The sequence below is a fragment of the Lampris incognitus genome, chromosome 6 (genome assembly GCF_029633865.1).
Source record: "Lampris incognitus isolate fLamInc1 chromosome 6, fLamInc1.hap2, whole genome shotgun sequence".
Lineage (NCBI taxonomy): Eukaryota > Metazoa > Chordata > Actinopteri > Lampriformes > Lampridae > Lampris > Lampris incognitus.
Genome location: NC_079216.1, coordinates 64,015,336 through 64,038,102, shown reverse-complemented (window position 1 = coordinate 64,038,102; position 22,767 = coordinate 64,015,336). Strand labels below are relative to the sequence as shown.

General features: G+C 45.4%; 32 non-coding genes across 32 annotated transcripts; 13 read left to right on the top strand and 19 right to left on the bottom strand.

Moving 5' to 3' along the window:
* Nucleotides 1–27: 27 nt before the first annotated feature.
* trnal-gag (transfer RNA leucine (anticodon GAG)) lies at nt 28–110 on the bottom strand. The gene has a single exon. It is a non-coding gene; the product is annotated as a tRNA-Leu (tRNA).
* A 756-nt stretch (nt 111–866) lies between these two features.
* Nucleotides 867–937, bottom strand: trnag-gcc (transfer RNA glycine (anticodon GCC)). The gene has a single exon. It is a non-coding gene; the product is annotated as a tRNA-Gly (tRNA).
* Nucleotides 938–1,145: 208 nt separating this feature from the next.
* On the top strand, nt 1,146–1,217 carry trnap-agg (transfer RNA proline (anticodon AGG)). Its single transcript has one exon. It is a non-coding gene; the product is annotated as a tRNA-Pro (tRNA).
* A 294-nt stretch (nt 1,218–1,511) lies between these two features.
* Nucleotides 1,512–1,594, bottom strand: trnal-gag (transfer RNA leucine (anticodon GAG)). The gene has a single exon. It is a non-coding gene; the product is annotated as a tRNA-Leu (tRNA).
* Nucleotides 1,595–2,350: 756 nt separating this feature from the next.
* trnag-gcc (transfer RNA glycine (anticodon GCC)) lies at nt 2,351–2,421 on the bottom strand. Its single transcript has one exon. It is a non-coding gene; the product is annotated as a tRNA-Gly (tRNA).
* Nucleotides 2,422–2,628: 207 nt separating this feature from the next.
* trnap-agg (transfer RNA proline (anticodon AGG)) lies at nt 2,629–2,700 on the top strand. Its single transcript has one exon. It is a non-coding gene; the product is annotated as a tRNA-Pro (tRNA).
* A 293-nt stretch (nt 2,701–2,993) lies between these two features.
* Nucleotides 2,994–3,076, bottom strand: trnal-gag (transfer RNA leucine (anticodon GAG)). Its single transcript has one exon. It is a non-coding gene; the product is annotated as a tRNA-Leu (tRNA).
* Nucleotides 3,077–4,069: 993 nt separating this feature from the next.
* trnap-ugg (transfer RNA proline (anticodon UGG)) lies at nt 4,070–4,141 on the top strand. The gene has a single exon. It is a non-coding gene; the product is annotated as a tRNA-Pro (tRNA).
* A 524-nt stretch (nt 4,142–4,665) lies between these two features.
* Nucleotides 4,666–4,736, bottom strand: trnag-gcc (transfer RNA glycine (anticodon GCC)). Its single transcript has one exon. It is a non-coding gene; the product is annotated as a tRNA-Gly (tRNA).
* A 209-nt stretch (nt 4,737–4,945) lies between these two features.
* Nucleotides 4,946–5,017, top strand: trnap-agg (transfer RNA proline (anticodon AGG)). Its single transcript has one exon. It is a non-coding gene; the product is annotated as a tRNA-Pro (tRNA).
* Nucleotides 5,018–5,314: 297 nt separating this feature from the next.
* Nucleotides 5,315–5,397, bottom strand: trnal-gag (transfer RNA leucine (anticodon GAG)). The gene has a single exon. It is a non-coding gene; the product is annotated as a tRNA-Leu (tRNA).
* A 994-nt stretch (nt 5,398–6,391) lies between these two features.
* trnap-ugg (transfer RNA proline (anticodon UGG)) lies at nt 6,392–6,463 on the top strand. The gene has a single exon. It is a non-coding gene; the product is annotated as a tRNA-Pro (tRNA).
* Nucleotides 6,464–6,987: 524 nt separating this feature from the next.
* Nucleotides 6,988–7,058, bottom strand: trnag-gcc (transfer RNA glycine (anticodon GCC)). The gene has a single exon. It is a non-coding gene; the product is annotated as a tRNA-Gly (tRNA).
* Nucleotides 7,059–7,267: 209 nt separating this feature from the next.
* trnap-agg (transfer RNA proline (anticodon AGG)) lies at nt 7,268–7,339 on the top strand. Its single transcript has one exon. It is a non-coding gene; the product is annotated as a tRNA-Pro (tRNA).
* Nucleotides 7,340–7,633: 294 nt separating this feature from the next.
* trnal-gag (transfer RNA leucine (anticodon GAG)) lies at nt 7,634–7,716 on the bottom strand. Its single transcript has one exon. It is a non-coding gene; the product is annotated as a tRNA-Leu (tRNA).
* A 756-nt stretch (nt 7,717–8,472) lies between these two features.
* Nucleotides 8,473–8,543, bottom strand: trnag-gcc (transfer RNA glycine (anticodon GCC)). The gene has a single exon. It is a non-coding gene; the product is annotated as a tRNA-Gly (tRNA).
* A 208-nt stretch (nt 8,544–8,751) lies between these two features.
* trnap-agg (transfer RNA proline (anticodon AGG)) lies at nt 8,752–8,823 on the top strand. Its single transcript has one exon. It is a non-coding gene; the product is annotated as a tRNA-Pro (tRNA).
* A 294-nt stretch (nt 8,824–9,117) lies between these two features.
* trnal-gag (transfer RNA leucine (anticodon GAG)) lies at nt 9,118–9,200 on the bottom strand. Its single transcript has one exon. It is a non-coding gene; the product is annotated as a tRNA-Leu (tRNA).
* Nucleotides 9,201–9,956: 756 nt separating this feature from the next.
* On the bottom strand, nt 9,957–10,027 carry trnag-gcc (transfer RNA glycine (anticodon GCC)). The gene has a single exon. It is a non-coding gene; the product is annotated as a tRNA-Gly (tRNA).
* Nucleotides 10,028–10,238: 211 nt separating this feature from the next.
* trnap-agg (transfer RNA proline (anticodon AGG)) lies at nt 10,239–10,310 on the top strand. The gene has a single exon. It is a non-coding gene; the product is annotated as a tRNA-Pro (tRNA).
* Nucleotides 10,311–10,603: 293 nt separating this feature from the next.
* Nucleotides 10,604–10,686, bottom strand: trnal-gag (transfer RNA leucine (anticodon GAG)). The gene has a single exon. It is a non-coding gene; the product is annotated as a tRNA-Leu (tRNA).
* A 996-nt stretch (nt 10,687–11,682) lies between these two features.
* Nucleotides 11,683–11,754, top strand: trnap-ugg (transfer RNA proline (anticodon UGG)). Its single transcript has one exon. It is a non-coding gene; the product is annotated as a tRNA-Pro (tRNA).
* Nucleotides 11,755–13,160: 1,406 nt separating this feature from the next.
* On the bottom strand, nt 13,161–13,243 carry trnal-uag (transfer RNA leucine (anticodon UAG)). The gene has a single exon. It is a non-coding gene; the product is annotated as a tRNA-Leu (tRNA).
* A 756-nt stretch (nt 13,244–13,999) lies between these two features.
* trnag-gcc (transfer RNA glycine (anticodon GCC)) lies at nt 14,000–14,070 on the bottom strand. Its single transcript has one exon. It is a non-coding gene; the product is annotated as a tRNA-Gly (tRNA).
* Nucleotides 14,071–14,283: 213 nt separating this feature from the next.
* On the top strand, nt 14,284–14,355 carry trnap-agg (transfer RNA proline (anticodon AGG)). The gene has a single exon. It is a non-coding gene; the product is annotated as a tRNA-Pro (tRNA).
* A 293-nt stretch (nt 14,356–14,648) lies between these two features.
* trnal-gag (transfer RNA leucine (anticodon GAG)) lies at nt 14,649–14,731 on the bottom strand. Its single transcript has one exon. It is a non-coding gene; the product is annotated as a tRNA-Leu (tRNA).
* Nucleotides 14,732–15,724: 993 nt separating this feature from the next.
* On the top strand, nt 15,725–15,796 carry trnap-cgg (transfer RNA proline (anticodon CGG)). Its single transcript has one exon. It is a non-coding gene; the product is annotated as a tRNA-Pro (tRNA).
* An 876-nt stretch (nt 15,797–16,672) lies between these two features.
* On the bottom strand, nt 16,673–16,743 carry trnag-gcc (transfer RNA glycine (anticodon GCC)). Its single transcript has one exon. It is a non-coding gene; the product is annotated as a tRNA-Gly (tRNA).
* A 213-nt stretch (nt 16,744–16,956) lies between these two features.
* trnap-agg (transfer RNA proline (anticodon AGG)) lies at nt 16,957–17,030 on the top strand. The gene has a single exon. It is a non-coding gene; the product is annotated as a tRNA-Pro (tRNA).
* A 289-nt stretch (nt 17,031–17,319) lies between these two features.
* trnal-cag (transfer RNA leucine (anticodon CAG)) lies at nt 17,320–17,402 on the bottom strand. Its single transcript has one exon. It is a non-coding gene; the product is annotated as a tRNA-Leu (tRNA).
* Nucleotides 17,403–18,388: 986 nt separating this feature from the next.
* trnap-cgg (transfer RNA proline (anticodon CGG)) lies at nt 18,389–18,460 on the top strand. Its single transcript has one exon. It is a non-coding gene; the product is annotated as a tRNA-Pro (tRNA).
* A 1,522-nt stretch (nt 18,461–19,982) lies between these two features.
* trnal-cag (transfer RNA leucine (anticodon CAG)) lies at nt 19,983–20,064 on the bottom strand. Its single transcript has one exon. It is a non-coding gene; the product is annotated as a tRNA-Leu (tRNA).
* Nucleotides 20,065–22,767: the final 2,703 nt, after the last annotated feature.

Sequence of the window (22,767 nt, the reverse complement as noted above, 5' to 3'; positions counted from 1 at the left end):
ATAAAGCATTCTTCATTTGCAAAGCTTTGTCAGGAGCGGGATTTGAACCCACGCCGCCAGAGGAGACTGCGACCTCGACACAGCGCCTTCGACCGCTCGGCCATCCTGACACACGACGAGCAAAAGGCTAGATGACGTCCATGTGGGGAGGATATTAAATGTTCACAAAATTCTTCAATCGCTTACAAATGGCCTTCAGCTGAAGATTATCCCTTGGATAAGAAATTGGGAGAATGTGAGGAAGGTATGCTTCCTATTACCACTCCCGTGGTTAGTTGTGTGGGTAGCATTGGAGCTAGCCTGACCGTTGCCTTGCGAGTGCAGAAGGTCAAGAGCTGTATATGGAATGTGTTTGAACTGGTTTGACTACTGCAATTGTATGTCTATTTGGGAACTACAGAATCACACCAGTTCCACTTTGCAAGGCTGAGATTCATTGGCAATAATTTTGAGGATGAGACAACTGATGTTTGTCAGCCATCACATTCGCATGAGCATTCTTCCCAGTCAACGTTAGAGGGGAAAGAGCTGAAATTGCTGCTGAGCGAGGGCAGCTCCTTTGCACATTTGCCATTGAAAATCAGACTTGTAAGTAGAAAGTTTCTTTTTATTTAGCTGAGTGAAATGAAAGTCTTCCAATGATGTCATTCAAAAAGTACATTAGCAATGGCAGTTAATGGCTTAAGAAAGACCACGGCCCACTGTATATCTGGGCTTTTCTAAGCAACTTTGGTCCTTGACTTTCCCCTAAATTCTGTCCGCCTGACAAAATGCTGCTTAGATAAGCTAATAGCTCGAGTGTACTGCGAAGGCCCAAGAGCGACTTCACCCTTTCAAACAACTTAAGAGTAGTTGGGAAACCAACGTGCATTGGCCGGGAATCGAACCCGGGCCTCCCGCGTGGCAGGCGAGAATTCTACCACTGAACCACCAATGCCTTGACCTTTGACACTTTTGGCCGGCGAAATGTGACCTGTGGTGCGGAGGTTAAATTCCCACTGTGGGAAAAGATCCAACTATCAACACAAATGGGAGAGGCTTCTTACTCTTCATTCATAAAATGTGATTGCGTTCCTTGCTTTCAATTATAGTCTGACGAATGAAGGAAAAAAAGAAAAAAAAGAGGCAATAAAGTTAGTTTCTGTGGCTCGTTGGTCTAGGGGTATGATTCTCGCTTAGGGTGCGAGAGGTCCCGGGTTCAAATCCCGGACGAGCCCCTTGTGGCAGAATCCCTATGTGCAGGCTTTTCGGGCCTTACTGCATACAGGAATTGCATAATGTTTGCCCGTTTCCAAAATTGCTTTCTTTGGTCGTATCATCAATGCTTTGCTGCATGTGAAGAAACACTCAACACCACCACTGCTGCTGCAAGCACTGTGAGTTTCACTGTTAACGCAAGCCCAACCGCAGAGGTGAAATTGCCAAAGGACAAGTCCCTTGTTTTGTTAACGAGGTTGATTTGCTCATGTTTCAACAAACGCTACATAAAGCATTCTTCATTTGCAAAGCTTTGTCAGGAGCGGGATTTGAACCCACGCCGCCAGAGGAGACTGCGACCTCGACACAGCGCCTTCGACCGCTCGGCCATCCTGACACACGACGAGCAAAAGGCTAGATGACGTCCATGTGGGGAGGATATTAAATGTTCACAAAATTCTTCAATCGCTTACAAATGGCCTTCAGCTGAAGATTATCCCTTGGATAAGAAATTGGGAGAATGTGAGGAAGGTATGCTTCCTATTACCACTCCCGTGGTTAGTTGTGTGGGTAGCATTGGAGCTAGCCTGACCGTTGCCTTGCGAGTGCAGAAGGTCAAGAGCTGTATATGGAATGTGTTTGACCTGGTTTGACTACTGCAATTGTATGTCTATTTGGGAACTACAGAATCACACCAGTTCCACTTTGCAAGGCTGAGATTCATTTGCAATAATTTTGAGGATGAGACAACTGATGTTTGTCAGCCATCACATTCGCATGAGCATTCTTCCCAGTCAACGTTAGAGGGGAAAGAGCTGAAATTGCTGCTGAGCGAGGGCAGCTACTTTGCACATTTGCCATTGAAAATCAGACTTGTAAGTAGAAAGTTTGTTTTTATTTAGCTGAGTGAAATGAAAGTCTTCCAATGATGTCATTCAAAAAGTACATTAGCAATGGCAGTTAATGGCTTAAGAAAGACCACGGCCCACTGTATATCTGGCCTTTTCTAAGCAACTTTGGTCCTTGACTTTCCCCTAAATTCTGTCCGCCTGACAAAATGCTGCTTAGATAAGCTAATAGCTCGAGTGTACTGCGAAGGCCCAAGAGCGACTTCACTCTTTCAAACAACTTAAGAGTAGTTGGAAAACCAACGTGCATTGGCCGGGAATCGAACCCGGGCCTCCCGCGTGGCAGGCGAGAATTCTACCACTGAACCACCAATGCCTTGGCCTTTGACATTTTTGGCCGGCCAAATGTTACTTGTGGTGCGGAGGTTAAATTCCCACTGTGGGAAAAGATCCAACTATCAACACGAATGGGAGAGGCTTCTTACTCTTCATTCATAAAATGTGATTGCGTTCCTTGCTTTCAATTATAGTCTGAAGAATGAAGGAAAAAAAGAAAAAAAGAGGCAATAAAGTTAGTTTCTGTGGCTCGTTGGTCTAGGGGTATGATTCTCGCTTAGGGTGCGAGAGGTCCCGGGTTCAAATCCCGGACGAGCCCCTTGTAGCAGAATCCATATGTGCAGGCTTTTCGGGCCTTACTGCATACAGGAATTGCATAATGTTTGCCCGTTTCCAAAATTGCTTTCTTTGGTCGTATCATCAATGCTTTGCTGCATGTGAAGAAACCATCAACACCACCACCACTGTGCAAGCGCTGTGCGTTTCACTGTTAACGCAAGCCCAACAGCAGAGGTGAAATTGCCAAAGGACAAGTCCCTTGTTTTGTTAACGAGGTTGATTTGCTCATGTTTCAACAAACGCTGCATAAAGCATTTTTCATTTGCAAAGCTTTGTCAGGAGCGGGATTTGAACCCACGCCTCCAGAGGAGACTGCGACCTCGACACAGCGCCTTCGACCGCTCGGCCATCCTGACACACGACGAGCAAAAGGCTAGATGACGTCCATGTGGGGAGGATATTAAATGTTCACAAAATTCTTCAATCGCTTACAAATGGCCTTCAGCTGAAGATTATCCCTTGGATAAGAAATTGGGAGAATGTGAGGAAGGTATGCTTCCTATTACCACTCCCGTGGTTAGTTGTGTGGGTAGCATTGGAGCTAGCCTGACCGTTGCCTTGCGAGTGCAGAAGGTCAAGAGCTGTATATGGAATGTGTTTGACCTGGTTTGACTACTGCAATTGTATGTCTATTTGGGAACTACAGAATCACACCAGTTCCACTTTGCAAGGCTGAGATTCATTTGCAATAATTTTGAGGATGAGACAACTGATGTTTGTCAGCCATCACATTCGCATGAGCATTCTTCCCAGTCAACTTTAGAGGGGAAAGAGCTGAAATTGCTGCTGAGCGAGGGCAGCTACTTTGCACATTTGCCATTGAAAATCAGACTTGTAAGTAGAAAGTTTCTTTTTATTTAGCTGAGTGAAATGAAAGTCTTCCAGCGATGTCATTCAAAAAGTACATTAGCAATGGTAGTTAAAATGACATGGTGGCCTGTTTGAAAGGGGATGGCTGTTTCATTGGCTACTCATTTAGTTGGAGTTTGTTCAAGCGTAAAATGTCAGGCTAAGTTGTTTTTTGTACCTGCTAGAAAGTTAATGTTTATCCAGTTACAGTAAGAAAAATGACGCATAGCCTGGCCTCCATCTCGTCAAGCTAACGGAAGGTCTGGGAAACCTCTAGTCAAAAAACGGGGATGACCGGATCTCAGAAATCCTGAGGCACCCATTCTGTTGGGTGTGCCCTTGGGAGAAGAAAATCTGCCTTACAAACCTGCACGTGTTGTTAGTTTTCTTGTTGTGGTAGAAACAAGTTTCCCTGTTTTGACTTAGTTACAGGATGGAAGAATGACAATAAAAGTTAAAAAAACAAACCAAAAAAAACAAACAAAAAGTGGGAGCTATATGGCTCGTTGGTCTAGGGGTATGATTCTCGCTTTGGGTGCGAGAGGTCCCGGGTTCAAATCCCGGACGAGCCCCTTGTAGCATAATCCCTATGTGCGGGCTTTTCGGTCCTGCAGGGCCTTACTGCATACAGGAATTGCATAATGTTTGCCCGTTTCCAAAATTGCTTTCTTTCGTCGTGTCATCAATGCTTTGCTGCATGTGAAGAAACACTCAACACCACTGCTGTAAGCTGCAGCGTTAACGCAAGCCCAACAGCAGAGCTGTTGCTGCTGAGCGAGGGCAGTTACTTTGCACATTTGCCATTGAAAATCAGACTTGTAAGTAGAAAGTTTCTTTTTATTTAGCTGAGTGAAATGAAAGTCTTCCAGTGATGTCATTCAAAAAGTACATTAGCAATGGCAGTTAATGGCTTAAGAAAGACCACAGCCCACTGTATATCTGGCCTTTTCTAAGCAACTTTGGTCCTTGACTTTCCCCTAAATTCTGTCCGCCTGACAAAATGCTGCTTAGATAAGCTAATAGCTCGAGTGTACTGCGAAGGCCCAAGAGCGACTTCACTCTTTCAAACAACTTAAGAGTAGTTGGAAAACCAACGTGCATTGGCCGGGAATCAAACCCGGGCCTCCCGCGTGGCAGGCGAGAACTCTACCACTGAACCACCAATGCCTTGACCTTTGACACTTTTGGCCGGCGAAATGTGACCTGTGGTGCGGAGGTTAAATTCCCACTGTGGGAAAAGATCCAACTATCAACACGAATGGGAGAGGCTTCTTACTCTTCATTCATAAAATGTGATTGCGTTCCTTGCTTTCAATTATAGTCTGAAGAATGAAGGAAAAAAAGAAAAAAAAAGAGGCAACAAAGTTAGTTTCTCTGGCTCGTTGGTCTAGGGGTATGATTCTCGCTTAGGGTGCGAGAGGTCCCGGGTTCAAATCCCGGACGAGCCCCTTGTGGCAGAATCCCTATGTGCAGGCTTTTCGGGCCTTACTGCATACAGGAATTGCATAATGTTTGCCCGTTTCCAAAATTGCTTTCTTTGGTCGTATCATCAATGCTCTGCTGCATGTGAAGAAACACTCAACACCACCACCACTGCTGCTGCAAGCACTGTGAGTTTCACTGTTAACGCAAGCCCAACAGCAGAGGTGAAATTGCCAAAGGACAAGTCCCTTGTTTTGTTAACGAGGTTGATTTGCTCATGTTTCAACAAACGCTACATAAAGCATTCTTCATTTGCAAAGCTTTGTCAGGAGCGGGATTTGAACCCACGCCTCCAGAGGAGACTGCGACCTCGACACAGCGCCTTCGACCGCTCGGCCATCCTGACACACAACGAGCAAAAGGCTAGATGACGTCCATGTGGGGAGGATATTAAATGTTCACAAAATTCTTCAATCGCTTACAAATGGCCTTCAGCTGAAGATTATCCCTTGGATAAGAAATTGGGAGAATGTGAGGAAGGTATGCCTCCTATTACCACTCCCGTGGTTCGTTGTGTGGGTAGCCTTGGAGCTAGCCTGACCGTTGCCTTGCGAGTGCAGAAGTTCAAGAGCTGTATATGGAATGTGTTTGACCTGGGTTGACTACTGCAATTGTATGTCTATTTGGGAACTACAGAATCACATCAGTTCCACTTTGCAAGGCTGAGATTCATATGCAATAATTTTGAGGATGAGACAACTGATGTTTGTCAGCCATCACATTCGCATGAACATTCTTCCCAGTCAACTTTAGAGGGGAATGAGCTGAAATTGCTGCTGAGCGAGGGCAGTTACTTTGCACATTTGCCATTGAAAATCAGACTTGTAAGTAGAAAGTTTCTTTTTATTTAGCTGAGTGAAATGAAAGTCTTCCAGTGATGTCATTCAAAAAGTACATTAGCAATGGTAGTTAAAATGACATGGTGGGCTGTGTGAAAGGGGATGGCTGTTTCATTGGCTACTCATTTAGTTGGAGTTTGTTCAAGCGTAAAATGTCAGGCTAAGTTGTTTTTTGTACCTGCTAGAAAGTTAATGTTTATCCAGTTACAGTAAGAAAAATGACGCATAGCCTGGCCTCCATCTCGTCAAGCTAACGGAAGATCTGGGAAACCTCTAGTCAAAAAACGGGGATGACCGGATCTCAGAAATCCTGAGGCACCCATTCTGTTGGGTGTGACCTTGGGAGAAGAAAATCTGCCTTACAAACCTGCACGTGTTGTTAGTTTTCTTGTTGTGGTAGAAACAAGTTTCCCTGTTTTGACTTAGTTACAGGATGGAAGAATGACAATAAAAGTTAAAAAAACAAACAAAAAAAAAACAAACAAAAAGTGGGAGCTATATGGCTCGTTGGTCTAGGGGTATGATTCTCGCTTTGGGTGCGAGAGGTCCCGGGTTCAAATCCCGGACGAGCCCCTTGTAGCATATTCCCTATGTGCGGGCTTTTCGGTCCTGCAGGGCCTTACTGCATACAGGAATTGCATAATGTTTGCCCGTTTCCAAAATTGCTTTCTTTCGTCGTGTCATCAATGCTTTGCTGCATGTGAAGAAACACTCAACACCACTGCTGTAAGCTGCAGCGTTAACGCAAGCCCAACAGCAGAGCTGTTGCTGCTGAGCGAGGGCAGTTACTTTGCACATTTGCCATTGAAAATCAGACTTGTAAGTAGAAAGTTTCTTTTTATTTAGCTGAGTGAAATGAAAGTCTTCCAATGATGTCATTCAAAAAGTACATTAGCAATGGCAGTTAATGGCTTAAGAAAGACCACAGCCCACTGTATATCTGGCCTTTTCTAAGCAACTTTGGTCCTTGACTTTCCCCTAAATTCTGTCCGCCTGACAAAATGCTGCTTAGATAAGCTAATAGCTCGAGTGTACTGCGAAGGCCCAAGAGCGACTTCACTCTTTCAAACAACCTAAGAGTAGTTGGAAAACCAACGTGCATTGGCCGGGAATCAAACCCGGGCCTCCCGCGTGGCAGGCAAGAACTCTACCACTGAACCACCAATGCCTTGACATTTGACACTTTTGGCCGGCGAAATGTGACCTTTGGTGCGGAGGTTAAATTCCCACTGTGGGAAAAGATCCAACTATCAACACGAATGGGAGAGGCTTCTTACTCTTCATTCATAAAATGTGATTGCGTTCCTTGCTTTCAATTATAGTCTGAAGAATGAAGGAAAAAAAGAAAAAAAAAGAGGCAATAACGTTAGTTTCTGTGGCTCGTTGGTCTAGGGGTATGATTCTCGCTTAGGGTGCGAGAGGTCCCGGGTTCAAATCCCGGACGAGCCCCTTGTGGCAGAATCCCTATGTGCAGGCTTTTCGGGCCTTACTGCATACAGGAATTGCATAATGTTTGCCCGTTTCCAAAATTGCTTTCTTTGGTCGTATCATCAATGCTCTGCTGCATGTGAAGAAACACTCAACACCACCACTGCTGCTGCAAGCACTGTGAGTTTCACTGTTAACACAAGCCCAACAGCAGAGGTGAAATTGCCAAAGGACAAGTCCCTTGTTTTGTTAACGAGGTTGATTTGCTCACTTTTCAACAAACGCTACATAAAGCAGTCTTCATTTTCAAAGCTTTGTCAGGAGCGGGATTTGAAGCCACGCCTCCAGAGGAGACTGCGACCTCGACACAGCGCCTTCGACCGCTCGGCCATCCTGACACACGACGAGCAAAAGGCTAGATGACGTCCATGTGGGGAGGATATTAAATGTTCACAAAATTCTTCAATCGCTTACAAATGGCCTTCAGCTGAAGATTATCCCTTGGATAAGAAATTGGGAGAATGTGAGGAAGGTATGCTTCCTATTACCACTCCCGTGGTTAGTTGTGTGGGTAGCCTTGGAGCTAGCCTGACCGTTGCCTTGCGAGTGCAGAAGTTCAAGAGCTGTATATGGAATGTGTTTGACCTGGGTTGACTACTGCAATTGTATGTCTATTTGGGAACTACAGAATCACATCAGTTCCACTTTGCAAGGCTGACATTCATATGCAATAATTTTGAGGATGAGACAACTGATGTTTGTCAGCCATCACATTCGCATGAACATTCTTCCCAGTCAACTTTAGAGGGGAATGAGCTGAAATTGCTGCTGAGCGAGGGCAGCTACTTTGCACATTTGCCATTGAAAATCAGACTTGTAAGTAGAAAGTTTCTTTTTATTTAGCTGAGTGAAATGAAAGTCTTCCAATGATGTCATTCAAAAAGTACATTAGCAATGGCAGTTAATGGCTTAAGAAAGACCACAGCCCACTGTATATCTGGGCTTTTCTAAGCAACTTTGGTGCTTGACTTTCCCCTAAATTCTGTCCGCCTGACAAAATGCTGCTTAGATAAGCTAATAGCTCGAGTGTACTGCGAAGGCCCAAGAGCGACTTCACTCTTTCAAACAACCTAAGAGTAGTTGGAAAACCAACGTGCATTGGCCGGGAATCGAACCCGGGCCTCCCGCGTGGCAGGCGAGAATTCTACCACTGAACCACCAATGCCTTGACCTTTGACACTTTTGGCCGGCGAAATGTGACCTGTGGTGCGGAGGTTAAATTCCCACTGTGGGAAAAGATCCAACTATCAACACGAATGGGAGAGGCTTCTTACTCTTCATTCATAAAATGTGATTGCGTTCCTTGCTTTCAATTATAGTCTGAAGAATGAAGGAAAAAAAGAAAAAAAAGAGGCAATAAAGTTAGTTTCTGTGGCTCGTTGGTCTAGGGGTATGATTCTCGCTTAGGGTGCGAGAGGTCCCGGGTTCAAATCCCGGACGAGCCCCTTGTGGCAGAATCCATATGTGCAGGCTTTTCGGGCCTTACTGCATACAGGAATAGCATAATGTTTGCCCGTTTCCAAAATTGCTTTCTTTGGTCGTATCATCAATGCTTTGCTGCATGTGAAGAAACACTCAACACCACCACTGCTGCTGCAAGCACTGTGAGTTTCACTGTTAACGCAAGCCCAACAGCAGAGGTGAAATTGCCAAAGGACAAGTCCCTTGTTTTGTTAACGAGGTTGATTTGCTCATGTTTCAACAAACGCTACATAAAGCATTCTTCATTTTCAAAGCTTTGTCAGGAGCGGGATTTGACCCCACGCCTCCAGAGGAGACTGCGACCTCGACACAGCGCCTTCGACCGCTCGGCCATCCTGACACACGATGAGGAAAAAGCTAGATGACGTCCATGTTGGGAGGATATTAAATGTTCACAAAATTCTTCAATCGCTTAAAAACGGCCTTCAGCTGAAGATTATCCCTTGGATAAGAAATTGGGAGAATGTGAGGAAGGTATGCTTCCTATTACCACTCCCGTGGTTAGTTGTGTGGGTAGCATTGGAGCTAGCCTGACCGTTGCCTTGCGAGTGCAGAAGGTCAAGAGCTGTATATGGAATGTGTTTGACCTGGTTTGACTTCTGCAATTGTATGTCTATTTGGGAACTACAGAATCACACCAGTTCCACTTTGCAAGGCTGAGATTCATATGCAATAATTTTGAGGATGAGACAACTGATGTTTGTCAGCCATTACATTCGCATGAGCATTCTTCCCAGTCAACTTTAGAGGGGAATGAGCTGAAATTGCTGCTGAGCGAGGGCAGTTACTTTGCACATTTGCCATTGAAAATCAGACTTGTAAGTAGAAAGTTTCTTTTTATTTAGCTGAGTGAAATGAAAGTCTTCCAATGATGTCATTCAAAAAGTACATTAGCAATGGCAGTTAATGGCTTAAGAAAGACCACAGCCCACTGTATATCTGGGCTTTTCTAAGCAACTTTGGTCCTTGACTTTCCCCTAAATTCTGTCCGCCTGACAAAATGCTGCTTAGATAAGCTAATAGCTCGAGTGTACTGCGAAGGCCCAAGAGCGACTTCACTCTTTCAAACAACCTAAGAGTAGTTGGAAAACCAACGTGCATTGGCCGGGAATCGAACCCGGGCCTCCCGCGTGGCAGGCGAGAATTCTACCACTGAACAACCAATGCCTTGACCTTTGACACTTTTGGCCGGCGAAATGTGACCTGTGGTGCGGAGGTTAAATTCCCACTGTGGGAAAAGATCCAACTATCAACACGAATGGGAGAGGCTTCTTACTCTTCATTCATAAAATGTGATTGCGTTCCTTGCTTTCAATTATAGTCTGAAGAATGAAGGAAAAAAAGAAGAAAAAAAAGAGGCAATAAAGTTAGTTTCTCTGGCTCGTTGGTCTACGGGTATGATTCTCGCTTAGGGTGCGAGAGGTCCCGGGTTCAAATCCCGGACGAGCCCCTTGTGGCAGAATCCCTATGTGCAGGCTTTTTGGGCCTTACTGCATACAGGAATTGCATAATGTTTGCCGTTTCCAAAATTGCTTTCTTTGGTCGTATCATCAATGCTCTGCTGCATGTGAAGAAACACTCAACACCACCACTGCTGCTGCAAGCACTGTGAGTTTCACTGTTAACGCAAGCCCAACAGCAGAGGTGAAATTGCCAAAGGACAAGTCCCTTGTTTTGTTAACGAGGTTGATTTGCTCATGTTTCAACAAACGCTACATAAAGCATTCTTCATTTGCAAAGCTTTGTCAGGAGCGTGATTTGAACCCACGCCTCCAGAGGAGACTGCAACCTCGACACAGCGCCTTCGACCGCTCGGCCATCCTGACACACGACGAGCAAAAGGCTAGATGACGTCCATGTGGGGAGGATATTAAATGTTCACAAAATTCTTCAATCGCTTACAAATGGCCTTCAGCTGAAGATTATCCCTTGGATAAGAAATTGGGAGAATGTGAGGAAGGTATGCTTCCTATTACCACTCCCGTGGTTAGTTGTGTGGGTAGCATTGGAGCTAGCCTGACCGTTGCTTTGCGAGTGCAGAAGGTCAAGAGCTGTATATGGAATGTGTTTGACCTGGTTTGACTACTGCAATTGTATGTCTATTTGGGAACTACAGAATCACACCAGTTCCACTTTGCAAGGCTGAGATTCATTTGCAATAATTTTGAGGATGAGACAACTGATGTTTGTCAGCCATCACATTCGCATGAGCATTCTTCCCAGTCAACTTTAGAGGGGAAAGAGCTGAAATTGCTGCTGAGCGAGGGCAGCTACTTTGCACATTTGCCATTGAAAATCAGACTTGTAAGTAGAAAGTTTCTTTTTATTTAGCTGAGTGAAATGAAAGTCTTCCAGTGATGTCATTCAAAAAGTACATTAGCAATGGTAGTTAAAATGACATGGTGGCCTGTGTGAAAGGGGATGGCTGTTTCATTAGCTACTCATTTAGTATGGAGTTTGTTCAAGCGTAAAATGTCAGGCTAAGTTGTTTTTTGTACCTGCTAGAAAGTTAATGTTTATCCAGTTACAGTAAGAAAAATGACGCATAGCCTGGCCTCCATCTCGTCAAGCTAACGGAAGGTCTGGGAAACCTCTAGTCAAAAAACGGGGATGACCGGATCTCAGAAATCCTGAGGCACCCATTCTGTTGGGTGTGACCTTGGGAGAAGAAAATCTGCCTTACAAACCTGCACGTGTTGTTAGTTTTCTTGTTGTTGTAGAAACAAGTTTCCCTGTTTTGACTTTGTTACAGGATGGAAGAATGACAATAAAAGTTAAAAAAACAAACCAAAAAAAAAACAAACAAAAAGTGGGAGCTATATGGCTCGTTGGTCTAGGGGTATGATTCTCGCTTTGGGTGCGAGAGGTCCCGGGTTCAAATCCCGGACGAGCCCTGTGTGATTCAGTTCAGATATGCCAGCTCTAAGGTCTGGCAGGGCCTTGTTGTATACAGTAGTTATGTAATGTTTCCCTTTTTCCAAAAATGCTATCTCTGATAACATTGTGCCTCATGTGAATAAATACTCGGCACCACTGCAACAAAATCTTTGTGAAGCGTCTTCCATTCCCAAAGCCTTGTCATGACTGGGAGGTGAGAAGTCTACCACCGAGCAGATTTTGAAGAATGTAAAAAGAATTAAAGGTCAACAAATTTACAGCACACAACCCTATCCAACCTGGACAACGTGGGGTGGAACTATGTGAGAATGCTGTTCAGACTACAGTTAAGCCTTCAGCACCATAATGCCCCCCAGAATGGTCAGCAAGCTCAGGGAGCTTGACCTGAACACCTGGCTGTGCAACTGGGTACTTGACTTTCTGACTGGCAGACCTCAGGTGGTTAGGGTGAGTAGATGCAATTCCACCTCTCTCATCCTCAACACAAGAACCCGCTTAGGTTGTGTCCCGAGTTCCCTGCTGTATTGTTTGTACATGCATGAATGTGCAAATAACTGAATTTCATTTTTTGTCATCATTTGCTCTGAGCCAAAGTTTGGCTTGTGTGGAAGAAATAAGTTGTTGCTGGCTGGCTATTGCACGGGTGGGCACCAGCTACAGGCTGGGCCTACAGTTATCTTTACAGGCTTAAGAAAGACCACAGCCCACAGTATATCTGGCCTTTTCTAAGCAACTTTGGTCCTTGACTTTCCCCCAAATTCTGTCAGCCTGACAAAATGCTGCTTAGATAAGCTAATAGCTCGAGTGTACTGCGAAGGCGCAAGAGCGACTTCACTCTTTCAAACAACTTAAGAGTAGTTGGAAAACCAACGTGCATTGGCCGGGAATCGAACCTGGGCCTCCCGCGGGGCAGGCGAAAATTCTACCACAGAAGCACCAATGCCTTGACCTTTGACACTTTTGGCCGGTGAAATGTGACCTGTGGTGCGGAGGTTAAATTCCCACTGTGGGAAAAGATCCAACTATCAACACGAATGGGAGAGGCTTCTTACTCTTCATTCATAAAATGTGATTAGGGTGCGAGAGGTCCCGGGTTCAAATCCCGGACGAGCCCCTTGTAGCATAATCCCTATGTGCGGGCTTTTCGGTCCTGCAGGGCCTTACTGCATACAGGAATTGCATAATGTTTGCCCGTTTCCAAAATTGCTTTCTTTGGTCGTGTCATCAATGCTTTGCTGCATGTGAAGAAACACTCAACACCACTGCTGTAAGCTGCAGCGTTAACGCAAGCCCAACAGCAGAGCTGAAACTACCAAAAGACAATTCGCTTGTTTTGTTAACGAGGTTGCGTTGCTTATATTTTGACAAACGCTACATAATGCAGTCTTCATTTGCAAAGCTGTGTCAGGAGTGGGATTTGAACCCACGCCTCCAGAGGAGACTGCGACCTAAACACAGCGCCTTCGACCACTCGGCCATCCTGACACACGATGAGGAAAAAGCTAGATGACGTCCATGTGGGGAGGATATTAAATGCTCAAAAAATTCTTCAATCGCTTTAAAACGGCCTTCCGCTGCAGATTATCCCCTAGATAAGAAATTGGGAGAATGTGAGCAAGGTATGCTTCCTATTACCACTCCCGTGGTTAGTTGGGTGGGTAGCCTTGGAGCTAGCCTGACCGTTGCCTTGCGAGTGCAGAAGGTCAAGAGCTGTATATGGAATGTGTTTGACCTGGGTTGACTACTGCAATTGTATGTCTGTTTGGGAACTACAGAATCACATCAGTTCCACTTTGCAAGGCTGAGATTCATATGCAATAATTTTGAAGATGAGACAACTGATGTTTGTCAGCCATCACATTCGCATGAGCATTCTTCCCAGTCAACTTTAGAGGGGAATGAGCTGAAATTGCTGCTGAGCGAGGGCAGTTACTTTGCACATTTGCCATTGAAAATCAGACTTGTAAGTAGAAAGTTTCTTTTTATTTAGCTGATTGAAATGAAAGTCTTCCAATGATGTCCTTCAAAAAGTACATTAGCAATGGCAGTTAATGGCTTAAGAAAGACCACAGCCCACTGTATATCTGGGCTTTTCTAAGCAACTTTGGTCCTTGACTTTCCCCTAAATTCTGTCCGCCTGACAAAATGCTGCTTAGATAAGCTAATAGCTCGAGTGTACTGCGAAGGCGCAAGACCGATTTCACTCTTTCAAACAACTTAAGAGTATTTGGAAAACCAACGTGCATTGGCCGGGAATCGAACCCGGGTCTCCCGCGTGGCAGGCGAGAATTCTACCACGGAACCACCAATGCCTTGACTTTTGACACTTTTGGCCGGCCAAATGTCACCTGTGGTGCGGAGGTTAAAATTCCCACTGTGGGAAAAGATCCAACTAACTATCAACACGAATGGGAGAGGCTTCTTACTCTTCATTCATAAAATGTGATTGCGTTCCTTGCTTTCAATTATAGTCTGAAGAATGAAGGAAAAAAAGAAAAAAAAGAGGCAATAACGTAAGTTTCTGTGGCTCGTTGGTCTAGGGGTATGATTCTCGCTTAGGGTGCGAGAGGTCCCGGGTTCAAATCCCGGACGAGCCCCTTGTGGCAGAATCCCTATGTGCAGGCTTTTCGGGCCTTACTGCATACAGGAATTGCATAATGTTTGCCCGTTTCCAAAATTGCTTTCTTTGGTCGTATCATCAATGCTTTGCTGCATGTGAAGAAACCATCAACACCACCACCACTGTGCAAGCGCTGTGCGTTTCACTGTTAACGCAAGCCCAACAGCAGAGGTGAAATTGCCAAAGGACAAGTCCCTTGTTTTGTTAACGAGGTTGATTTGCTCATGTTTCAACAAACGCTACATAAAGCATTCTTCATTTGCAAAGCTTTGTCAGGAGCGGGATTTGAACCCACGCCTCCAGAGGAGACTGCGACCTCGACACAGCGCCTTCGACCGCTCGGCCATCCTGACACACGACGAGCAAAAGGCTAGATGACGTCCATGTGGGGTGGATATTAAATGTTCACAAAATTCTTCAATCGCTTACAAATGGCCTTCAGCTGAAGATTATCCCTTGGATAAGAAAATGGGAGAATGTGAGGAAGGTATGCTTCCTATTACCACTCCCGTGGTTAGTTGTGTGGGTAGCATTGGAGCTAGCCTGACCGTTGCCTTGCGAGTGCAGAAGGTCAAGAGCTGTATATGGAATGTGTTTGACCTGGTTTGACTACTGCAATTGTATGTCTATTTGGGAACTACAGAATCACACCAGTTCCACTTTGCAAGGCTGAGATTCATATGCAATAATTTTGAGGATGAGACAACTGATGTTTGTCAGCAATCACATTCGCATGAGCATTCTTCCCAGTCAACTTTAGAGGGGAAAGAGCTGAAATTGCTGCTGAGCGAGGGCAGCTACTTTGCACATTTGCCATTGAAAATCAGACTTGTAAGTAGAAAGTTTCTTTTTATTTAGCTGAGTGAAATGAAAGTCTTCCAGTGATGTCATTCAAAAAGTACATTAGTAATGGCAGTTAAAATGACATGGTGGCCTGTGTGAAAGGGGATGGCTGTTTCATTGGCTACTCATTTAGTTGGAGTTTGTTGAAGCGTAAAATGCCAGGCTAAGTTGTTTTTTGTACCTGCTAGAAAGTTAATGTTTATCCAGTTACAGTAAGAAAAATGACGCATAGCCTGGCCTCCATCTCGTCAAGCTAACGGAAGGTCTGGGAAACCTCTAGTCAAAAAACGGGGATGACCGGATCTCAGAAATCCTGAGGCACCCATTCTGTTGGGTGTGACCTTGGGAGAAGAAAATCTGCCTTACAAACCTGCACGTGTTGTTAGTTTTCTTGTTGTGGTTGAAACAAGTTTCCCTGTTTTGACTTAGTTACAGGATGGAAGAATGACAATAAAAGTTAAAAAAACAAACAAAAAAAAACAAACAAAAAGTGGGAGCTATATGGCTCGTTGGTCTAGGGGTATGATTCTCGCTTCGGGTGCGAGAGGTCCCGGGTTCAAATCCCGGACGAGCCCTGTGTGACTCAGTTCAGATATGCCAGCTCTAAGGTCTGGCCGGGCCTTGCTGTATACAGTAGTTATGTAATGTTTCCCTTTTTCCAAAAATGCTATCTCTGATAACATTGTGCCTCATGTGAATAAATACTCGGCACCACTGCAACAAAATCTTTGTGAAGCGTCTTCCATTCCCAAAGCCTTGTCATGACTGGGAGGTGAGAAGTCTACCACCGAGCAGATTTTGAAGAATGTAAAAAGAATTAAAGGTCAACAAATTGACAGCACACAACCCTATCCAACCTGGACAACGTGGGGTGGAACTATGTGAGAATGCTGTTCAGACTACAGTTAAGCCTTCAGTACCATAATGCCCCCCAGAATGGTCAGCAAGCTCAGGGAACTCGACCTGAACACCTGGCTGTTCAACTGGGTACTTGACTTTCTGACTGGCAGACCTCAGGTGGTTAGGGTGAGTAGATGCAATTCCACCTCTCTCATCCTCAACACAAGAACCCGCTTAGGTTGTGTCCCGAGTTCCCTGCTGTATTGTTTGTACATACATGAATGTGCAAATAACTGAATTTAATTTTTTGTCATCATTTGCTCTGAGCCAAAGTTTGGCTTGTGTGGAAGAAATAAGTTGTTGCTGGCTGGCTATTGCACGGCTGGGCACCAGCTACAGGCTCGGCCTACAGTTATCTTTACAGGTTTAAGAAAGAACACAGCCCACTGTATATCTGGGCTTTTCTAAGCAAATTTGGTCCTTGACTTTCCCCCAAATTCTGTCCTCCTGACAAAATGCTGCTTAGATAAGCTAATAGCTTGAGTGTACTGCGAAGGCCCAAGAGCGATTTCACTCTTTCAAACAACTTAAGAGTATTTGGAAAACCAACGTGCATTGGCCGGGAACCGAACCCGGGCGTCCCGCGTGGCAGGCGAAAATTCTGCCACTGAACCACCAATGCCTTGACCTTTGACACTTTTGGCCGGCGAAATGTGACCTGTGGTGCGGAGGTTAAAATTCCCACTGTGGGAAAAGATCCAACTAACTATCAACACGAATGGGAGAGGCTTCTTACTCTTCATTCATAAAATGTGATTGCGTTCCTTGCTTTCAATTATAGTCTGAAGAATGAAGGAAAAAAAGAAAAAAAAGAGGCAATAAAGTTAGTTTCTGTGGCTCGTTGGTCTAGGGGTATGATTCTCGCTTAGGGTGCGAGAGGTCCCGGGTTCAAATCCCGGACGAGCGCCTTGTGGCAGAATCCCTATGTGCAGGCTTTTCGGGCCTTACTGCATACAGGAATTGCATAATGTTTGCCAGTTTCCAAAATTGCTTTCTTTGGTCGTGTCATCAATGCTTTGCTGCATGTGAAGAAACACTCAACACCACTCCTGCTGCAAGCGCTGTGATTTTCAGCGTTAACGCAAGCCCAACAACAGAGCTGAAAATACCGAAGGACAATTCGCTTGTTTTGTTAACGAGGTTGCGTTGCTCATGTTTTGACAAACGCTACATAATGCAGTCTTCATTTGCAAAGCTTTGTCAGGAGTGGGATTTGAACCCACGCCTCCAGAGGAGACTGCGACCTGGACACAGCGCCTTCGACCGCTCGGCCATCCTGACACACGACGAGCAAAAAGCTAGGTGACGTCCATGTGGGGAGGATATTAAATGCTCAAAAAATTCTTCAATCGCTTAAAAACGGCCTTCTACTGCACATTATCCCCTAGATAAGAAATTGGGAGAATGTGAGGAAGGTATGCTTCCTGTCACCACTCCCGTGGTTAGTTGGGTGGGTAGCATTGGAGCTAGCCTGACCGTTGCCTTGCGAGTGCAGAAGGTCAAGAGCTGTATATGGAATGTGTTTGACCTGGTTTGACTACTGCAATTGTATGTCTATTTGGGAACTACAGAATCACACCAGTTCCACTTTGCAAGGCTGAGATTCATATGCAATAATTTTGAGGATGAGACAACTGATGTTTGTCAGTCATCACATTGGCATCAGCATTCTTCCCAGTCAACTTTAGAGGGGAAAGAGCTGAAATTGCTGCTGAGCGAGGGCAGCTACTTTGCACATTTGCCATTGAAAATCAGACTTGTAAGTAGAAAGTTTCTTTTTATTTAGCTGATTGAAATGAAAGTCTTCCAGTGATGTCATTCAAAAAGTACATTAGCAATGGCAGTTAAAATGACATGGTGGGCTGTGTGAAAGGGGATGGCTGTTTCATTGGCTACTCATTTAGTTGGAGTTTGTTGAAGCGTAAAATGTCAGGCTAAGTTGTTTTTTGTACCTGCTAGAAAGTTAATGTTTATCCAGTTACAGTAAGAAAAATGACGCATAGCCTGGCCTCAATCTCGTCAAGCTCACAGAAGGTCTGGGAAACGTCTAGTCAAAAAACGGGGATGACCGGATCTCAGAAATCCTGCTGCACCCATTCAGTTAGGTGTGACTTTGGGAGAAGAAAATCTGCCTTACAAACCTGCACGTGTCGTTAGTTTTCTTGTTGTGGTAGAAACAAGTTTCCCTGTTTTGACTTAGTTACAGGATGGAAGAATGACAATAAAAGTTAAAAAAAAACCAAACAAACAAAAAGTGGGAGCTATATGGCTCGTTGGTCTAGGGGTATGATTCTCGCTTCGGGTGCGAGAGGTCCCGGGTTCAAATCCCGGACGAGCCCTGTGTGATTCAGCTCAGATATGCCAGCTCTAAGGTCTGACGGGCCGTTGCTGTATACAGTAGATATGTAATGTTGCCCTTTTTCCAAAAATGCTATCTCTGATAACATTGTTCTTCATGTGAATACTCGGCACCACTGCAACAAAATCTTTGTGAAGCGTCTTCCATTCCCAGAGCCTTGTCATGAGTGGGAGGTGAGAAGTCTACCACCGAGCAGATTTTGAAGAATGTAAAAAGAATTAAAGGTCAACAAATTTACAGCACACAACCCTATCCAACCTGGACAACGTGGGGTGGAACTTTGTGAGAATGCTGTTCAGACTACAGTTCAGCCTTCAGTACCATAATGCCCCCCAGAATGGTCAGCAAGCTCAGGGAACTTGACCTGAACACCTGGCTGTGCAACTGGGTATTTGACTTTCTGACTGGCAGACCTCAGGGGGTTAGGGTGAGTAGACGCAATTCCACCTCTCTCATCCTCAACACAATAACCCGCTTAGGTTGTATCCCGAGTTCCCTGCTGTATTGTTTGTACATACATGAATGTGCAAATAACTGAATTTGGTTTTTTGTCATCATTTGCTCTGAGCCAAAGTTTGGCTTGCGTGGAAGAAATACGTTGTTGCTGGCTGGCTATTGCACGGCTGGGCACCAGCTACAGGCTCGGCCTACAGTTATCTTTACAGGCTTAAGAAAGACCACAGCCCACTGTATATCTGGCCTTTTCTAAGCAACTTTTGTCCTTGACTTTCCCCCAAAAATGTGTCAGCCTGACAAAATGCTGCTTAGATAAACTAATAGCTCGAGTGTACTGCGAAGGCCCAAGAGCGACTTCACTCTTTCAAACAACTTAAGAGTAGTTGGAAAACCAACGTGCATTAGCCGGGAATGGAACCCGGGCCTCCCGCGTGGCAGGCGAGAATTCTACCACTGAACCACCTAAACCTTGACCTTTGATATTTTTGGCTGGCGAAATCTGACCTGTGGTGCGGAGGTTAAAATTCCCAGTGTGGGAAAAGATCCAACTAACTATCAACACGAATGGGAGAGGCTTCTTACTCTTCATTCATTAAATGTGACTGCGTTCCTTGCTTTCAATTATAGTCTGAAGAATGAAGGAAAAAAAGAAAAAAGAAGAGTCAATAGAGTTAATTTCCGTGGCTAGTTGGTCTAGGGGTATGATTCTCGCTTAGGGTGCGAGATGTCCTGGGTTCAGATTCCGGACGAACCGCTTGTGGCAGAATCCTTATGTGCAAGCTTTTCGGGCCTTACTGTATTCAGGAATTGCATAATGTTTGCCCGTTTCCTAAACTGCTTTCTTTGGTCGTGTCATCATTGCTTTGCTGCATGTGAAGAAACACTCAACACCACTCCTGCTGCAAGCGCTGTGAGTTGCAGTGTTAACGCAAGCCCAACAGCAGAGGTGAAATTGCCAAAGGACAAGTCCCTTGTTTTGTTAACGAGGTTGATTTGCTCATGTTTCAACAAACGCTACATAAAGCATTCTTCATTTGCAAAGCTTTTTCTAGGAGTGGGATTTGAACCCACGCCTCCAGAGGAGACTGCGATCTGGACGCAGCGCCTTCGACCGCTCGGCCATCCTGACACACGACGAGCGAAAAGCTAGATGACCCCCGTGTGGGGAAGATATTAAATGCTCAAAAAGTTCTTCAATCGCTTACAAATGGCCTTCAGCTGCAGATTATCCCCTGGATAAGAAATTGGGAGAATGTGAGCAAGGTATGCTTCCTATTACCACTCCCGAGGTTAGTTGGGTGGGTAGCATTGGAGCTAGCCTGACCGTTGCCTTGCGAGTGCAGAAGGTCAAGAGCTGTATATGGAATGTGTTTGACCTGGGTTGACTACTGCAACTGTATGTCTATTTGGGAACTACAGAATCACATCAGTTCAACTCTGCAAGGCTGAGATTCATATGCGATAATTTTGAGGATGAGGCAACTGATGTTCATTAGCCATCACATTGGCATCAGCATTCTTTCCAGTCAACATTGGAGGGGAAAGAGCTGAGTTTGCTGCTGAGCCAGGGCAGTTACTTTGCACTTGAGTGATGCACGGCAGCCATTTTGCTCCAGCGTGTGCATATTTGTCCTTGTGTGACAGCATTAAGTTCTTACTTGTCAACAGTTGGCGGTGTGTGTTTTTCTTGTGTGCGTTTGCCAGGGGAATCGTAGCTCTCTATGATGTAAGTATTCCCTGTCCTTGTACAGTGGTTATTTCTGGCACGCTTGTCTCTCCTCTCAGCCAGTTTTTCCATTGCTTGAGTAGTTTGCTTTGGTGCTATCCGTCCTTTCAGATTGTCTCACTCTTTTACACACCACGTGTACTATCATGCAGATTAAGTTCTCTCTCTCTTTCTTTCTTTCCTCACACTTTGGCTGTTGTCATAGTAGTCAAAGTAGCTCATTTGCCAATGTTTTTTTTTTGTTTTTCCCCCCCCAAGAGTCCTCCCAGCCCACTCAAACGCCTCCCTTATTATTTGGTTGATTTTAGAAACCCTGGCTTTATAACCTGAGGGACATTTGGGTAGGCTTCCCTAAAAGGTAAGAGTAATACCTACCACATCTTCCATAGAAGATGATGAGTTATGCAACATCCATCCATCGAACCGCTTATCCTGCTCTCAGGGATGGAGCTTATCCCAGCAGTCATTGGGCAGCGGGCGGGGCAACACCCTGGACAGGCCGCCAGGCCATCACGGGGCCGAGTTATGCAATATAACAAAATATAATTAAAATCCTATTGTGTGTGTGTGTGTGTGTGTGTGTGTGTGTGTGTGTGTGGTCACTGCTGCCATCTCAGCATGGGTATTACCTCTTAGAGATCTTCCAACGAACTATCGAATCAGTGTTTTTGGGGGTTTCAAGCGTGGCAGTGTATTTAGACGATATCCTCCTGACAGGCTTCAGTGACCAACAACACCTGGAGATGTTGGCAGAAGGGCTGCGCACACTGGATGCTGCAGGCCTGCGTCTAAAGAGGACCAAATGCTCCTTCATGGGAACAGAGGCGGAATTCCTGGGTCACAGAGTAGATGCAACAGGACTCCACCTACTAAAAAATAAAGTAGAAGCAATCCAGGAAGCACCGGCACCAACTAATGTGACAGAGTGGAGGGCATACCTGGGACTGCTAACCTACTACAACAGGTTTCTGCCCAACTTGTCAATGACGTTAGCACCACTCCACTCACTCCTGAGAAAAGACGCACGCTGGGAGTGGGGAAAAGACCAGGAGGACGCATTCAAACGGTCAAAGAAACTCATGCAGTCATCCAGGCTGCTGGTGCACTACGACGGAGAGAAAGAGCTCATCCTCTCATGTGATGCATCACCCTATGGGGACGGGGCGGTGCTGTCTCGGAAAATGACAGATGGAACAGAGAGACTGATAGGGTTTATGACCAGAACTCTGACACCGGCGGAAAGGAATAGCTCCCAATTGGACAAAGAGGGTTTAGCAGTAATGTTTGGGGTGCTGAAGTTCCACAAATACATCTATGGTCTTAAGTTCACCACTTGCACAGACCATAAACCACTGCTCTCCCTGTTCAGTGAAGTAAAGGCTGTTCCACACATGGTGTCACCACGAGTACAGAGGTGGGCAGTGACCTTGAGGGCATATGAATATGCCATTGTCTACAAGGCGGGGAAAGACCACGGCAACGCAGACGCTTTGAGCCGACTGCCCCTCCAGCGCACGCCCATCACCACAGCGCCGGAGGACAGAGTGCTGATGTTTGAGGAAATGGACATAACACCACTGACAGCCGAATAGGTAAAGTCACTGACAAGTAAAGATCCAGTACGAGCCAGAGTACGTGAATATGTGGTAAGGGGGTGGCCACATCAAACCGAGGGGGACTTTGCACCGTACAAGGCGAGAGGGGCTGAACTCAGCATTCAGGATGGGTGCCTGTTGTGGGGGGCACGAGTGATTACTCCACAGCCAGCCAGACAAATGGTCTTAGAGCAGCTTCATCAAAGCCATCCTGGGGTCTTCCGGATGAAAGCCCTGGCACGGAGTTATATATGGTGGCCAAAGCTAAATGTGGGCATAGAAAACCTAGTCAAAACATGCAGCACTTGTCTGGCACACAGAAAGGCACCAGCAGCCGCTCCTCTCCACCCTTGGGAGTAGCCTGACAAGCAATGGAAGAGACTGCATATGGATTATGCAGGACTATTTATGGGGAAAATGTTCCTCATAATCATCAATGCACACTCCAAATGGATGGATGTGTATCCTGTGAACAGCGCCACATCCAACACTACCATAGACTGCCTGCGC